This window comes from Herpailurus yagouaroundi, unplaced genomic scaffold (assembly GCF_014898765.1).
Source record: "Herpailurus yagouaroundi ecotype Mexico unplaced genomic scaffold, PumYag 186, whole genome shotgun sequence".
Classification (NCBI taxonomy): domain Eukaryota; kingdom Metazoa; phylum Chordata; class Mammalia; order Carnivora; family Felidae; genus Herpailurus; species Herpailurus yagouaroundi.
In genome coordinates, this window is record NW_024412417.1 from 41367035 (window position 1) to 41379341 (window position 12307).

Genomic DNA, 12307 nt, shown 5'->3' on the forward strand with positions numbered 1-12307 from the left:
GCATCTGGGCCCTTCCAACAAAGCAAGTTCAGACCTATGAGGAGGTGCTGCCGCTTGTCAGCAGGGCATTCTGCTGGGGCTGTCGCAGGGCTGGGGACAAAGGCGGAGGAGAGGGCACGTGACATCTCTACGTCCACGGCCAGACACCAAGTCTGACTGCATTACTAATACTCCAAGTCTTGAGGTTTCAGTGGTGAAGCATGTACTCACTGACCACCTTCGGGAAGTAGGTGGAACTGTGCTCCACCCTGGACAGAGAGTGATGGACAGAGAGATCTGTGATCCTCTGAATCCACACGAGTTCGGAGACATAGATGCTATCTGGGCAAGAAAATCAGAAAACTCGGGGTCTAAGTCAGACGTTGGTAGTTGGCAAGGGACAGCAGATCTTCAAAGGGAAGTTCTTTATCGAGAGCTTTCGGGCCCAAAGACGCCCCAAAGTCAGGAGGAACATAGAAGCAGCTACAGCAGTGGAGTTCGTGTAAAACAAAACATCCACATTCTTACTGTGGCCAAAAACTAAACTGAATCACCAGCGAGGCATTCCTGCTATTCAGGGTTACACTGGAGTTATTAAGAAACTCAATCAAGCATAATAACTATTACAGTTTTACCTACCACAGCCCAGGTAGTTCTCAGTGTTTTGCAGGGATGAATTCCTAGAAGTCTCAGAACCACCTAATATGCTAGGTACAATTATTATCCCCATCTTACAGATAAGAAACTGCAGTCCAGTTACGGAATCCACCAAAAGTGTCACACGTTCCCAGCCTGACCAGTTGGTCTGCACTGGATTTGGGGATCCAGGCCCCGCCAGCAACAAAGAGATGACTTGACTTCCCATTTGCCATTATTTCCTGAACAACCAGGTCCCCTGGGAGCTCCATCAGGGCAGGCATGGATCTCCCGGACATAAAAAAGCCCAGACCTAACCAACAACTCCTAAAAACGAGGAGCATCCAGTGGGCTGGGAGAACTGTAGGCAGTTTTTGGAGCACCATAATGGGGGAGGGACTTCTGGGGGTTGAGAAGACGGCAGGAGACAGTCGCCAGATCACAGGGGGACATGCCAGCAACGTGGCTTCAGGAACACATGTCTCCACCAGGTTTCTTCACACCTAGAATTAACCATTCTGGAAACTGATGGAAGGTGGATTTGAAAGGAACAAGACTGGAGGCAGGGAACACGTGTCCAGTTGTGGCTAGAGGTGCACACAAGAGACACAGATACATCTATAATACACACATATGGATTATAGATTATGTGTCTTTACACAGGTATGTATGTATATTATAGATATACGATACAGATATTTGTATAAGCCCTAAAATGAGAGCATGGCACAAGGAAGTGGAAAGTGAAGACAGGCTTTAAGAGAGATGGGGGAGGTAAAACCAGCCAGACCCAGTGACTCAGAAGCAGTGTGAAAAAAGGAAGGTGGGCCCCCAGGATGACCCCAAGTCTCCAGCAAGGAAGACACAAGAGGAAGGCATTGCACCAGCTGTGGAGGGAGTTCTATGGATGAGGAGAAAGAGGGGTGTGAGTACAGACCTCTGGATACCCAAGAGTATCCAGATGGATACTGGATGTGGGCCAGTATCCAGAAAGAGGGCCAGTCAAGGAGAGAAGGCGAGGGGCAGAAGCTGGGTTTGGGGTCATGTTTCAATGATGTTTTATAAGTCTTTCTCAAAGGGTGCACCAAAGATCAGCTATCTGAGTTGAAAGACAAAGGGCGGTTGACTTGGTGGAGCCTGAAATCGATGTTCTCAGACTTACATCAGGGAAGTAGGTAAAAGACACTTTTTCACAACTGGAGGATTTATGGTTCTGGTTCCTCAAACAGACAGGGACAGGAAGTCCCAACTCACTTGTGAAACTGGGCTCGGAGAAACCAATTAGAAGGCATCTAACTGCATGCAAGCGAGGCCAATCTAACTTCCCGTCAGCACCAAGAGGAATGTTTTAAAACAGATGAGAAGCTGGCGATGAGGTGATGTCCCAGGTGGTAACACTGGTAACCAGCTGCAAAGCCCAGGATAGCTTTCGGGTGGAGTAGAGGGTGCCCTGCTGGCCCGGCAGGCAGGAAGGCCCTCGCCACGCGAGCTCCCGCTGTGGTCTGGGTAACCAAGGACGGCAGATGGCCGTGCAGCTATGTCAAAAGGCTCAGGGATGGAGATGTGAGCCTGGCCCTTGAGTTGGGCCCACCCCTCTCTGGAGAGGATGGAAAAAGATAATGACCTGGGAGAAGGTTCTGGATAACTATTGGGGTGAAACCTACAACCACAAGTGAAGACTTTATAACCTTAATTTAAAAAACCAGCTAAGGTAGAGATAGAGACAAAGACGAGGTAAAGAAGGAGACAAACCACAAGTCTAACTGATACGCAAGTGACTTTGGATTCCAACTGCAGGAAGAGACAGTACGACTGTTACAACCCCTAATATATGGACTGGTTGGTACAAGGCAGTTTCGACAATGCTTGATGGAGACCAGGCTATCTGAATGTGGACACCTTTGTGGCGCAAAGGCCCTCGTAATGACCCAATAGCATTTTACATCAAAAGTAGGTCGAAGAGTGGAGTCAGAAAGCATGAATGAACCAGGAGCTAGGGGATTGAGGTTCAGGTGCTGGGCACACCACTGATCGGCTGGGATACCCCAGCTAAGACATCATCTGTGAAATGGAAAAAAAAAAAAACTTTCCCTATTTACCTGACAGGGTTTAAACGATGTGTCAAGAAAGAGTATGAGCCTGCTTTGAGAAATAAGGCACATCAGGCCTCATGACTGTTACACTTAATTAATTAGTACGTTAACATTTGTTACTATCATCCTCTGAAGCACCTCCTGGTGGGGGTCACCCCTCTTTCCCTCCTTCCCTCCTACAGAAGCCTCCTCCTTGGTGCAGCCTGTGACCCTCCCAAGGTGCCTGGTCATAGAGGGGATGCATCCAGGAGAGCCCGGGGCTCGAGGCTGGCCCCCCACCATAAGGGTTTTGTGAATGTTAACTATTATTATCTCTAAGATCATTTTCAGAGTCAAATGTTATAGCGTAAAAATAACAGAAATAAATCAGAAAATTGACCATAAAAAATAAATACTAGCAACAAGAAAAAACAACCTCCCAGGACTTACAAAGAACAATTTAGTTTTAGTTACACAGGCAAAGAAGAAATGCTGAAGAGAGTTGCATTTCTGTCTTTTGAGGCCAGGTTACGTGGGGCAAGTACACTACACTCCCATTGCTTCCCTTCTGGGGGACCGCCCAACCAGGGACACCAGGTCGACAGCAGGCCAAGGGAAGCTCCGTGAAAGTAGCAGTGGGGCCACAGAATGCAGCCGTGGCCAAACTGCAGAGGGAGGAAGACATGGCTTCGGAAAATGTTCTGAGCACGAGGAGGGTAAGGCGGTAGGAGGCGCTCCTGACGTTGGCCCTCAGCCAAGAGCTAAAACAACCACTGTCTCTAAACGCCAACCAAGGCTGAGCGAGTACCAGTCGCCAACAAAAGCTGTGGCTAGGACAGCCATGTCCACCTCCTCACTACACAAGGGCCACCGTCAACTAGCCATGTGGCCTCAGGCATAGACCTGAACTTCCGGCGTCTCGGTTTACTCCTCAGAAATTGGGACTGGGAAGACACTGACAGCACAGAATTACTGGGTGGAACCAAAGAAGTTATACAGATGAAAGGGTGAGTAAATGTTCAAAATATCTGCTCCATCATCACCATCACCATCATCATCACCATCACCATAAACATCATCGTCACCATCACCATCGCCATCACCATCATCATCACCATAATCATCATCACCATCACCATCATCATCACCATCATCATCACCATCACCATCATCATCACCATAAACATCATCATCACCATCGCCATCACCATAAACATCACCATCGCCATCACCATCATCACCATCACCATCATCATCACCATAAACATCATCACCATCACCATAAACATCACCATCGCCATCACCATCATCATCACCATCGCCATCACCATAAACATCACCATCACCATTGCCATCACCATAAACATCATCGCCATCACCTCCGCCACTGCCACCATGCAGAGATGCTATAGTATCAGAGCTCCACTGTGTGGTCTTCTCCCACCCAACATCCTCTCAGAAAAGATCCACAGAAGGGTAGGTTAACCCACCTGCACCCCAGGCTCTCCCAGGTGCGTGCCCCTTTGAAGGTCTATGCAACCTGAGGTCAAAGAGGTCATGGTCAGATGTCACTGTTCCTGTGAGGCCTCCTCTCTCTGTCCCCGGTGCCCCTTACAGCTTTGAGCTGGTTTGCTTTTTATGGCACTGATTACCTTCTAATAGAAGACAGGATTTACTTACTTATTCTGCTTATTGTCTATTCCCTCCATGAGAATATAAACCCCAGGAGGGCAGAATTCTTTTGTTGCTTTTTGGTCTGTTTTGATCATTGTTACTACAGCACCTAAAACGGTGCCCGCAAGCAGTAAGCTCAGTACTAACTGAATTTAGCTGACCTGGGAACACTCCCTCTAGACCAGCTCTTTATGTTGAAGGCTCCCAAGTCTAGATTCCTGTAGACCCGGGGGAGACAGGAAGGAAATACCGAGGGGCGAGCAGCAGACACTACTAGGCTATGGAGACTTCATAAATTTCGATGTTTTCTAGGATTTCTAGAATAGAATGCATGTTTTAAGTAATTAGAGACACGTAAATGGGAAGTTAAATAGATTATACAAAAAAAACAACTGGCCCAGGCCCTGAGCTTGACTTTGGCCCAAGACTCAGTGAGTGTCGATGGCTCAAGGCCTAAGTCTGGGGACCTTGTTTCCTGCCAGATCCCACGAGATGGGAAGTGACAGCTTCTTCCAACTGAGGCCCTACCTGGATTTTACTTCTGGAAAGCAATAATCATGACTGATGCTTCCCCACCATGTGCTTTGGAGAGCGCTGGGGCCCAGGACCTTTCTCACCACCACCTTGGAGTGGCAAGGCTTTCTGGAGCCAGACACACCTGCGCTCAGTCGGGGTTCCGCTGCCAAACATTTGGGTACCTTGGGCACACTTCTTCATTTTCTCGCAAGGAGGACTGATCACGTGAAAAGAATAGCCTGCGTGGAGATGCTCATCGAATTGTTATCATCGACTGTTCTGACACAGAAACTCTGAGCACACCGCATCATTCAAAGGAAAGGTAAGAGTGGTGTTCCTTTTTGCACGTGGGATTTTAGAATCTCCATGTTTGCCTTTGGAACAACGGAAGACCGGAGCGAGGAGGCGCACCAGAATGCACTGGCGATGAAGACTGTGACCCCTGGGTCTCTACCATACGCCTCACAACCGCCTTGGGAAGACACGTCGATTCTCTCCTTACAGCTGGGGACACAAAGGCCTGGGAGGGTAAGCGGTTTGCTCCCTGGCAAAAACCAGGGTGTGAGCTAAGGTCGGTCTGACTCCAAAGCCCAGGTGCCCGCCACTCTCCTCAGCACAGCTGGTGCCCTGCCCACCGCAGGCCTGCAGCAAACAAACACCACTTCTGGGCAGTCTCCCTGCTGACGGACTGGATGGACGGTTTCTGCAACTTCTCCTCTGAGATTTTCAGTTTGGCAAAGGACTTTGGTTCCGCTCACAGGATCAACAAGGTGATGCTGTTTTCAGGGTAGGATTTGCAGCACACAAAGTTCTGGTAGCACAAACCACTCACCTTGTCTTGCCCTGGCCTCCCATCGGTCCTGCCTCAGGGCCCTGGCTCTGCACAGCCTGCCGTGTGGACAGCCCGCGGGACTGTCCACTAGCAGCTACCTCCAAAACTACAGGGTAGACCCAGTTGAGAGCCACCGTGCCTGTATTTCCACAGATTTCTAAAATGCATACCATATACCCACACTCCCTCTGAACGGAATCTCCACTGAGAGAATTCTTGAACATAATACAATAATGAAGCAAGGCTTTCTGTGCCCTACATAAGAAAACAATACATTTACAGATATTAAACCTGCTCTTTGCTAAAAGAACAACTCCTGACGGGCTGCGCGGAGCCTCCCCATCGTACAGGGCCTGACTCACAGCAGCGGGCCTACGGCCTCAGGCGAATGTGAAAAATCCTCTGCCCTTGGGACCATGCTGGGCTTCCCCGGGACTGAGCATCTCAGTGCTAAAGCACGTACACGTGTTGTGCCCCTTCTTGGATTCACTGGCCCTCACTACACTGAGAGAAGGAGAGCCCCGTGGGCTGGAGGCCAGGCAGTGAACTCAAGACAGAGTGAAGACCCGAGCTGGGCCGGCCCAGCAACGGAAGAGCCGTTAAACCCCGTGTCTCCATGGCTACGAGCCTTCAAAGGAGCTCAGAGTTCCACCTCCACCTTGCTGTCTTCCATGATGCAGCTATTACACCGAAGTTCCATAGCATTTGTTATTTGCTCACTGGTTCACTCAACAGATATTTGTTAAGGGCTGCCTACGTGCTGAGAACAGAACAAAAACTAAAACACGGGGCCTCCCGGAGCTCGCATTCTAGCATCACAAACAAGTCACACGTGACCTGCCAGATCAAGCATCACGGAGGGAAGCAAAGCAGGTGAACCCAGCCTGGGAGGAGGTGAGCGAGTTGCACGGCCTTCTGGGAGAAGAGCAGTGGGAAGACGAGGAGCAGGTGTGAAGCCGGGCGAGGCGACGGGGTGCAGGGCAAGGTGTGCAGCAGAGAGAGGTGGGGAGCGTGTGGGGGGATGGGGCGGGCAGGGAGGCGCACGGAGCCCTCTGGAAGATCTGAGCTCCACCTCGCAGTGGGCTCAGAAGCCGCAGGAGTGGCAGGGACTGGCCGGGGACATCGTGGCTTTTTTTTTTTTTTTTTTTTTTTTTACTTCCGGAGTCTCTGATAACCAGTATTAACCAAGTCGTTCCATAAACCCAAATGCTGGGAGGTACAATGGGGATAGAAAAAAAGAGAAGGGGGTTCTGTGGTCAAATAAGTTTTATTTTTTAAGTTATTTATTTATTTTGAGAGAGAGAGAAAGAGAGCAAGCAGGGGAGGGGTAGGGAGAGAAAGAGAGAGAGAATCGCAAGCAGGCTCTGCACTGTCAGCACAGAGCTCGATGTGGGGCTCAAACTCATGAACTGTGAGATCATGACCTGAGCCGAAACTATGAGTCAGACGTTTAATCGACTGAGCCGCCCAGGTGCCCCGGTCAAATTTTAAGAATCGCTGCATGCCGTATCCTGTCCACACGACACCTACAGGATCCCAAGGAGCACACTCTGGAAAACCGTGTTTATGCCACCCTCCACCCTCCACTCTCCAATGGTAGCTGGCGTCACCTCCCAGGCTGACCGTGAGCTCCCCAAGTTCAGGTGCCGGGGCATACATCCTTCCATTTCTGTTGGGTTGCCCACTACAACCAACGAGAGTACTGGGTCCCCCAGACTCGCAAAACAAAGCATGCAAAAGCAGAAGCCTCTGACTGGACGACTGCCAACTTAAACTCCCTACCCAGTGGTAAATGTGCCCGTGAGAAACTTTCTACTCAGAGAAACTTCATCGCTTGGAATCTATAAACTGCCAAGTCCCATTACCCGCACAGGGTCATCCAGCAAAGCTAGTGGCCCTTCAAGAACCTTCTGGATGATGACGCGGGCTGGGAGACTGAAATGTTTCATACGTATGCAAAGACGTGCCCACAGACTGCTCTGGGAGTCATTCCAGCCGAGCCGCGTGCAGGCCCCTCTCCCTGCAGCAAGAGAAACACCGGGAGGGACCATCACCGAAGACTGCACCTGCACCTGGGAGTGGGAAGTGAGCCACTCAACAGGAAAAAGACGCAAACTCGTAAGAAAAAGGACCAGGACTGGCCAGTACAAGACACGTGCGATGTTTATAAGGGAAATGCCCAAAGAGCATTTGCCCCCAGACTGACACACACACAAAGAGCCTAACGATGCACAGTCACAGGGGATGCACACAAGGGCGAAAAGAAACACGGAGGCGGAAGTGAACACACACACACCAGGAACGAAAAGGCTGCTCCCCAAGGAGCAGGCAGCCTTCCACGGGCTTCTGTCCCTGACGGGCAGCCTCTAAAGAGGTTTGTAGCAGGGATTTCAAAGCGATGCTGTCTGTGCGAATGAGAGTATGGCGCCCTCTCCTCGTCCCAGGGGCGGCACACAATCCGGGCTGACTGGGTACTCCGCCCGTGGCTGCAATCTGAAGCTGCAGGCAAGGCCGCCCTGCTCCGCCTGTGCAGGAGAGAAGAGTCCTGTGATCTCTGTCTCCGTCCCCATCTCTCCAGGATTTACGGGCCTGAGCGCACGCGGTTGGAACTTCATTCCAGGCTCAGCCGTGACAGGGACAAAACCAAGCCTGGGCTTGAGGAGCCGGAGAGAAGATAGCCAGGTCATCACATCCGTTAAGAAGCGTGAAGCCATCTCTGTTATAAAATGAGGCCAGAGATAAATTAAACAATTTAAAAGAATAAATGTTTCTAAACCGTGGGGTACCACAAGTTCAAGAAAGGCTTGCGTTGAGGCAATTACCTCATCACAATAAATAACAGTAAATCAATCCACACTAATTGCTTTTCTTGCCAGAGCTTAGAAGACTCTTCAGCGTTCTTGGATTATTGATTTTTTTGTAATCGCTTGTGCTGTCAAAAATGTAATATTTCCAAAGAATATACCGCTCACTGCTAGACAGACAGAATTTTAATTTAACGTAAGACAACCCAATTTCCATTTTTTCCCCCCGAAGTGCTTAAAAAATCTAAAATACCAGGAAGCTGAAGACAGCATTACAGGTTTTCAGCAGAGACATTTCAGCTCAAACAAGTTAATAAATGGCTGACCGACCCCCCTCCTCGTCTTGGACCTTCCTCCTCCTCACACACCTACACACACACGCACGCACGCACGCATGCACGCACGCACATACAAAAGTGCTTAAAGAAAAAAAAAGAGAGTAATCCCAGATTCTTCACTTTCATGCAAATTAAGAACTAAGAAGCAAAACAAACACCAGGAACAGAAACCCTACCCTTCACTTCGTGCCTTCTTGATCCCACGGGTTTGGCAATTGCCACTGAATGTGGGAAATGTTCCACCTCCTAAATTTATACTCGGTCAGCACCTTGCTCAAGTTCTGACAGCTACAACACAGAACTACAGGCTTATATAATCAAAGCAGTGAGGGGAAAAAAGGACAAGGGGGCAAAAATGTCCCTCGGCTTGGGATGACAATGAGAAAGGTGTAGAGTCCTGGACAAAGAGCAGCTTTGTCTACAAAGAGGCAGCTTCACTACTTACTACTGCATCACTCTTGAGTGTGTTACTGAGCTGGACTCAGGCCTCAGTTTCCACATCTGTGAAATGGGAATATCGTTCCTACACTATAGGAGTTCTGAGGCAAAATAAAGTAACTTTTATGTATAAATTTTATGTCTGTTACATAAAATACTGCTGTAATGCCCAGCACATGACTATCATAAAAGGGACCAGTCCACCTGCCTTCTTTATTCTGCCCCTAGATACTTAACTAAACATGCCAACTTCTGCTGGAAATTTCTACAGAAAGGTGAAACCATCTCCCAGGTGACAGAAGTTATAGTAGAAAGAAAGCCACGAAGCCATAAGCAATGCCAGATGACTCAGCATTCTGAAGGACGCTGAGAATTTCAGACTGAGGACTGATTTGGACTGTGTGTAAATGTGTGGTTCTGAACATTCTGCCTGTCTGGGATCATTTCCGTACTTTTACTCCCTTGCTCACGAAGTTTAGACTGGAATCCGGGAGTAAATTACTTCCATAGCCACATCCTGGCTGACCTCATCCAAACACCACTTTTGTTCAAGTTGGCATCTAAGCCCCTTATGGATTCTGTGGGCTCAGCTGCCTGGTGCCTTCTTCTGGCTTCAAATGGACACACTGGGAACACGTCTGGGACTCATCCCATTATCGGGAATGCAACATGGGACCACACTATCTCCCTCTGACTTGTGGATATCAGGGAACTTTCTGGTTGCTATTGGTTTTCAAAGCGATAGGTTTTATATAACACGATACTATATTAACGCCATTAAATCACGGCTTTTACAAAATGATGGAATTGGAATAATTAGCTACTCTTCAGGGCTCTCACGGCACTTAGTACATAACTTTCTCGTAGCGGTTACTACACTTGCTGCTGCTTTTTATACACATTGGGCTCTCCACAGACTTGTGAGCCTGGCAGACAGAGGCCTGGCTTCATCCTGACATCCCCTGCCCCTGGCATAGTGCCTGGCACAGAGTGGGTACCAGAAAAGGGTGTTAAAGAAATGTCTAAGGGGCGCCTGGGTGGCACAGTCGGTTAAGTGTCCAACTTCAGCTCGGGTCATGATCTCGTGGTTTGTGAGTTCGAGCCCCGCGTCGGGCTCTGTGCTGACAGCTCAGAGCCTGCAGCCTGCTTGGGATTCTGTGTCTCCCCCTCTCTCTGCCCCTGCTCTGCTCACGTCCTGTGTCTCTCTGTCTCTCAATAATAAATAAACGTTAAAAAAAAACTGTAAAAGAAATGAGTAAACATTTCAGGTTTTGCATCAAAAATTCAGATGAAGTTTAGTACTTTTTGTACTTCCTCTGTCTCTTCAAACTCTGTGTGTTAAATTGTGAGGTGATGTCCTCCTCAAGGAATCCTGAGGGAAAGCTCATCAGTGGTAACAATATCAGCCCTTGAAATCTTCCTTACTCCTCAAGAGTTTTGTGAAAGTACCTTAGTTATGCAGATTTCAATTTGACAATAGACCGGCCCTTCCTCAGGCTTTTCAGAACACAATTTTTTTAGGATTCAACTGGCTTTAGATTCTGATCAAATATCGATGAAGTTGAATAGTGTCTTTTCAAGATAACGATCTGGCTGGTTCCTGTTTAAAAGAACATACTGGTATAGGCCTGAAGGTCCTATGGCCGCAGGAGAGAGGGCCAGCCCTCACCTTCAGAAGACCAGGGCAGAGGAATGACCACAGCCATTTGTCAGACTACCCAAGGCCATGTTTCAGGAACGAGAGCGTCTAAAGTGAGAAGGAAGGGTCAGTAGTAAGTCACACTGAATGGTTTCCAAACTGTGCAGATAGTGAAAACTGCTGATTTCAGACTAATTTTTTTTTCTTTGCAGACGTGGCAAATTCATGCATCAAGTGTTTCACTTGCTTTTCAGAAGTCAGAAATCCTTGGTGCACTTGAAGCCACACAGAGCAAAGACCCAAAGGACGAGCTCCCTCCAGCACGGGGGCCCCCGTGACATGGCTCGGCGTAATGCAAAAAGTGGGTGGGCCCCACGTTCGGGGAAGTCAGGCTCCGTGAAAGCATGGACGGGTCTGGCAGTGCAGGGCAGCACCATCCAGGAGAGATGCTCACTCTTCCAGAAGGGGAAAGTATGAATGACTCTACTCGGGAAATGCACCTGCTAAAAGGTTCTCTGCGCTAAGTGAGGTACCCATGTGGCCAAGTGTGTTTTAAAGGAATGTACCAGGGGCGCCTGGGGGGCTCAGTCGGATGAGAATCCAACTTCAGGTCATGATCTCACAGTTCGTGGGTTCGAACCCCGCGTCGGGCTCTGTGCTGACAGCTCAGAACCTGGAGCCTGCTTCGGATTCTGTGTCTCCCTCCCTCTCTGCCCCTTCCCTGCCTCTCAAAAATAAATAAACATTAAAAAAAAAATGTTTTAAGAGTAAATAATAAACAAAGGAATGTACCGAATCAGGGGAATTAGGCAACTGGACACTGAATTAGGCAAACTGAATTAGGCAAACAGAACACATCACAGGCACCAAGAATCTTAAACGAAAGTATGATAAAGAGGACGACACTGTGCACATACGACAATCTTCAGATGAAAAGAGACAGGAAGAAAAGTGGGACGGAGTCTGGGCAGAAGTAACATTGGAGAACAGTGCCTCAAGCCCTCCAGGAAGCCTGCAACTAGTACTCACAACCTGTAAGTGACAAGAGGCACTGCCTCATCACCACGTTACCAGGAAGTTACAGGGGCGCCTGGGTGGCTCAGTCGGTTAAGCATCCGACTTTTGGTTTCTGTTCAGGTCATGACCTCACAGTTCATGAGTCTGAGCCCTGCATCATGCTCTGCACTGGGAGCACAGAGCCTGCTTGGGACTCTCTCTCTCTCTCTCTCTCTCTCTCTCTCTCTAAGTAAAGAAATTAAAAAAAAAAAAAAGAAGCTACAGAGTTTAGGTGTCTTGCCCAAGGCCACACAGGTAGTAAGTGGCAAGTCTGGATTCTAAGAGCGTCTGACCAGAAAGCCGTGATGCATAAAGTCAAACTA

General features: G+C 48.8%; 1 protein-coding gene across 5 annotated transcripts in view; it reads right to left on the reverse strand.

Moving 5' to 3' along the window:
- Nucleotides 1-12307, reverse strand: part of ZFAT (zinc finger and AT-hook domain containing) — a 351032-nt gene that overhangs the window by 106598 nt on the left and 232127 nt on the right. The gene's annotated exons all lie outside the window — the stretch shown is intronic.